Raw genomic sequence first — 5741 nt, forward strand, 5'->3', positions numbered from 1 at the left:
AAGTGCAGGAACTATATAGAGAAGTTCTTGGTGAGAACAAGAGGCTACGAAAGGCCAACCTAGAGCTACAACATGCAGTGTGCTCTAAAATTTTTGAAATGGCTGAGAAGTCTCCAGAAAGGCTTGGCCGATCGCCTGTGTCAGTGGACGTCCAACCGGCACGACGTCAAGCAGAGATTTGTGTGACTCCCTTTCATTTGTGCTTTGAGTTCGTACAGTGTGTGAGTGCAGATAAGCCTAAGCAGCATTTGGGCATATAGCATGTCTACTTAATTGAACTTCCGGGGGCATATGACGGTGCGTTTATGCGTGCGAAATGTAATGAAAAAACGTAGAAGTCATGCTCAATTTAAAAAAATAAACAGAGCGACGAAAATGCCTGCTTCTGTGAGTCAGAATAAGGCAACATGATGGATGCAGGAGACTTGTTTTCAAGTGCCGGTATGGAAGCTCTTGGAGCAGAAATCGAAACTACATTCCACATACTCTCAAAGCTCCTGTAAGGTGCGTGTCGTGAGATGCGCAGTATGCGGGCGTGCATTGTCCTGTAGGAGGAGGACTCCTTTGGTGATGAGGTGATGAGGCCCGGCCACTTTTGCTTCAGCGCCTATGCACATCCCTGAGAACCTGGTAGTAATATGCACTATTGATGGTGATACCACTGGGCAGAAAAATCAACACGAACAACGCTAGCCTTGCCCCAGAAAACCGTGGCCATGACTTTACCCGCAGACGGGGTGCTTCAGAACTTCTTCGGAGCTGGCGAGCAGGGATGCTTCCACTGTTTTGATGAGCGTGTAGACTCAGGTGTGAAACTGTGAACCCGTGTTCACACGTGATGATCCGATCAAGGAACGGCTGTCCTTCAGTGTCGAAACGGTACCTTAGCTCTTGTGAGATTTCCAGTCTACTAGAAGACTGGAAATCTCACAAGAGCTAAGGTACCAGGAGGTGCAGTTCTTTCTTTGCTCGGGGTCGATGCGCAGCAACAAGAAAGCCACTCAATGCTGCTATCACGCATTGTGCACTGTTTTGTGAACTGTCTGAGTGCAACACTCTGATAAAAGGAAAGAAAGTGGCGTGTGGCATTAGGCATACTGTCTCAGCATACGGTGTCATGATTGTGCAGTTTGAATTTTAGTGCCTTGTGCCAGCTCCACTGTGCCTCCACCAACGTCCATATGCTTGAAATCTGCGCGCATGCTCTTATTTGGAAACCTGAGAATGATTTGCATGCTGCAGGGAGCCATATAACATGGTTATATTATTTGCAGGACTTGCAAGACACATGGCCACCAAGCGATGAATCCAGTGATGACAGTGAACAGACAGGTGGCGAGACCCCTGGTGACCGTGAGGATCCCTTTGCAGGCGAAGATCGCACGTGACGACTGGAGAAGCTTTAGCACTGCTTATCTTGTTCATGCTACGACATGGCCTTTCCATAGTCGCCATGAAGGACCTATTTGTGTTGGTAAACACATTGTTTGGCAAGACTGTTGTGCCAACCAGCATCCATTTGCTCGAACAAATGCTTCGGTTCTGCAAGGACTTTGAGACGACGTACTACTGCTTGTTGTGTTCCAGAGTTCTGAACCTCGTAAAGACAAGGGGAACATGCAGTGTCTGTGGGAAATCCTTTGCACATCATTCACGTTTAACACAGATGGATGCCCTGTGTTGAAGAGTAAGCGTTATTCGATATGGCCATTACAATTGATCATCAACGAGCTGCCAATTTTTGAACGTTTTCGAAATGTGCTGCTTTGTGGTGTCTGGTTTGGGAAAGGAGAGCCGAAGATGGAACTGTACCTAAAAAGTTTCGTTGAGCACTGCAAGGTGCTTGCAAAACGTGGCTTCAAGTGGGTTCAGAATGGCACTGAAGTTGTGAGCAAGGCTTTTGCCATCTGCTGCAGTGTTGACCTCTTCTGCAGAACATGATAAAATTTAATGGATTTTATGGATGCCCTTGGTGCCTTCATCCTGGTGTGACTGTCAATCGGGAGGTCAGATATCCAGTCAGAAGGAACGTTTATCAAGAAAGAGATTCAGCGGGAGCCGTGCAGATGATGTACCGTTCATCAGAAATGAACACAACCTGCTTTGGCCACAAAGGGCCTTCAGTTCTAATGAATCTGCCCGGATTTGACGTCATTGGGTCATTTGTTCCTGATTATTTACATATAGGTGTAACGAGAACTCTGACTAAGCTTTGGTTCGACAGCAAATATTCCAGCGAAGACTTCTACATTGGGGCACCCTCCGCTCTGAGCCTAATTGACAGAAGAATGGGGAAGATCAGGCCCCTGTCAACGACTGGACGCTTCCCCCGTGGTATCTCTGAAAGGAAGCTCTGGAAAGCCCAGGAATATCGCTCCTGGCTTCTGTATTATTCACTACCAGTATTGAGTGGCATATTACCCCGACGGTATTTCATGCACTTTTCATGGCTTGTGCGTGCAGTATTTCTTCTTTTGCAAGACACTGTGGAAGGAGTAGACCTGAATGTTGCACAATACCTCCTGAGTGAGTTTGTTGTGAAGTACAACATGCTTTATGGTGACTACTGTATGGTGTTCAATGTGCACCTTCTTCTGCATTTGGCAAAGGATGTTGCTCGATGGGGACCCTTATGGACACATTCAACATTTGTTTTTGAGTCGTTCAACGGAGTGCTTGTGAAGTCTGCTAAAGGAAACAGGGGGTAGCAGAACAGGTGCTAGCGAAGGCAGTGCTGAAACAAGCTGTGTTCTCCTATGTGCAATTAAGAGTCTCTTACGTTCATACGTACGAACGTCTCTTACGTTCTGTACTACGATCATACTTGAGCTTACTGAAAAACAAGAAAGCATCATTTGCAGAGCATGTTTCTGGTGCTGTTCTGTTGGGCAGAGGGAGGGCATCCACGTGCACGTCAGCTGAGAGGAATTGCATTCGGTCAGCTCTTGGCAGATCGCCTGACAACTTCTTGTTTTTTCACAGAATGGTCTTTAACAGCACTAGCTACAAGCTACCAAAGAGAACTAATGACACTACAGTTGCCTTACATGATGGAGGATTCGGAGAAATTCAGTCCATCTTTGTGTATCGTGAAAATTCACAAAAGGTTGGTGCTATTTTATTCCGTGAGTTTGTGCCATTTTAAGCTTCCTCTTTTCATGGTGGACACATCACAAAGGGGCAGTTTTCTTCGTTGAAGGTTGTTCCAGCGAGTGCAATATCTTGTAAGGTTATAAATGTGGTTATTGATGGCATCAGTTACGTATCTAACGTTGCAAATACTCATGAGATCAACTAGAAATTCTGGTTGAGCTGAAGTATGGCTCCAAATGGTTTGTGGCACTGCCATGCAGTTCATAGCCATTATTCAATTTAGGCAGAACATTGCACTAGTGACAAAGATGCTTAAAGTGACACTCTCGTACAGAACACCAGGCGGAAAACGCAACCGTTTGATTCCCCGTGTTCAAAAATGGAATATTGGAAATTTCAGGATCCGAACGGTTGTTAATTAAGTAAATTGGTAAAATTCTTCAGAGCGGCACACCTTTGGTCCCTTTCACTGCCACGTCATCGCTTTTACAGAGCAGGGCACAGCTGTTGCTGCTTGGACCTAGGGTCCCCCATCGTTTTTTCCAGGTGCACAAAGGACGTCAACGGCTCAAAACTCTGTTGAAAATCTGCTCGTGTCCTTACTTTACAAGAATCCCTGTGATGGATGCTGACCTGAGATGGTTGACGCTTGATTTTTCCCCCCAACAACAGTAAACAAGTCGGGGAGACTGTCCCTCTCGACTAGTCATCATCGTTGCCACAACCACTTATATCGTGACATTTTGTGGAGAGTAAGACGCTTCTAACCTCAACATCCGTCGTCTGCTAGTGCGTGATTGTTCTTCGCATTCACATACAAATCTCTTAACAATTGCTCCTCCTCTCTGAAAGAAACGTTCATGATCATGTCCACACTGTGTTCGTAAGCATAACTTTGGTTGAGTTTTGGAATCCGCCTATCTGGCCAACTATAATTGAATTGAGCACGACTATGGGATGCCACTGCAGAGGACTTCTGTCATAGCTGGGTGTCACTGTGTCTCACCAATATCACGAGGAAGTCTTGCCCAATGCTGTCAAGTCGCAATTACTGCTGTCAATTAAGTTTGTACACGTAGAATGTAAGCTTTAGTCCTACTGCTCAAGAGTGACGTGGTGAAGTAGTTGATTGATGTATTTATTTGGGGCATTTGGTTGATATGTTGTGTTCCAATTGTGCATGTACGATGTGAGAGCTGGAGTAGCAGAATTGTGAAACATGAATAATTAAAAAATCTGGCCAGACATGCATTGTTTGATTATCCAGAACTTTGCACCATCATGATGAACACTAAACTCAAGCTTGAATTGCATTACCATGACTAATTCATAGTCAGCAAATTCGAATTCACCTGTAATCTTTATCAAAAATGATGCACCTCCTCTTTGTGCTGTACAGCTTTGTTCAGTGATGATGATGATTGATGATGATTGAGGGGTTTGTGGCGCAGCGACAACATAGGTCATAATGCGCCAAGACTGTGATTAAAAGGTGACAAGTTAAAAATAGGTGCGATGTTTAAAAAAGAGAGAGAAACAACTGATAAAATGCAAGCCTAAAACTACAAAAGATTCACAATTCCAATATCTTTTAAAAAGTTGAAAACTCGACTAAAAGGGATGATAGCCTCATCACCGAGCAATAGCGCTGGGTGAAGACGTAAAAAATATGTGTAAAACTCCTTAAAATGATGCTGACGATGAGTTTCGTGATGTGAACATGTGATGAGTATGTGCAGAACAGAAAGAAGCTCACCACAATGCGTCCATTGAGGCGGCTCCTCCCTGTGAAGTAAAAACTTGTGTGTAACGTATGTATGACCTATCCTTAATCTTGATTGTATCAGACTACACAGACGATTTTCCAGGTACTCTCCATGATTGTGAATGTTAGGTTTGATCAAGTGGAGTTTGTTGCATGTCTGTGTATCCCCGAAGCTCTGCCATTTAGTGTATAGCGATTTGTTGAGTGCTGACCTGATATCTTGGATAGGGATTTCAAATGGGGTAATGTCACTGGAAGTTGCAGCTGCAGCAGCCTGGTCTGCTAATTCATTACCCAATATACCAGTGTGGCTCGGCACCCAGCACAAGATAACAGAATAACCTCTCTTCCGTGCAGTGCTGGACAAGGACTGGACGTTGCACAAGGAAATTATTTTGTTTCTGTTTGCCACAAATAGCATTAATGGAGTTCAAAGAATCACTGTATATGATGGCCAGGCTTGGAGAATGTAGTTCAGTGCCAGGATAATGGCATACACCTCTGCAGTAAAAATGGAAGCTATATTTTTTATACGATGTGACCTTGTGCATGTTCCAGAAATCATGGCACAAGTCACTCCTGCGCTAGACTTTGACCCATCAGTATAAATTTCAACGTGGTTTCCAAAACTTTCTTTCAAGTGTTCGAATTCCTGTTGTAGTGTTGATCTAGGAGTTTTCTGTACTTTGTCAATGTAGTATTGGACCTTCTAGGTGGTTCCCAAGGTGGGAACCTTTTACCACACTTCAAAACTAGGGTGTTATAGCAAGAAAATTCGTGATCCAAAACATCCCCCTCAATGCGCATAGGAAAAGGAGGCACTATCGAGGGTCTGTTTATAAAGTGTTGCTTAAACCGTGTACTTCTGACACAAGTGAGTGCT

At 44.4% G+C, this 5741-nt stretch overlaps 1 pseudogene; it reads left to right on the plus strand.

Moving 5' to 3' along the window:
* The first annotated feature begins 2087 nt into the window (after positions 1-2087).
* LOC135389391 (uncharacterized) lies at positions 2088-3145 on the plus strand (annotated as a pseudogene).
* Positions 3146-5741: the final 2596 nt, after the last annotated feature.

Source organism: Ornithodoros turicata, chromosome 3, assembly GCF_037126465.1.
Source record: "Ornithodoros turicata isolate Travis chromosome 3, ASM3712646v1, whole genome shotgun sequence".
Lineage (NCBI taxonomy): Eukaryota > Metazoa > Arthropoda > Arachnida > Ixodida > Argasidae > Ornithodoros > Ornithodoros turicata.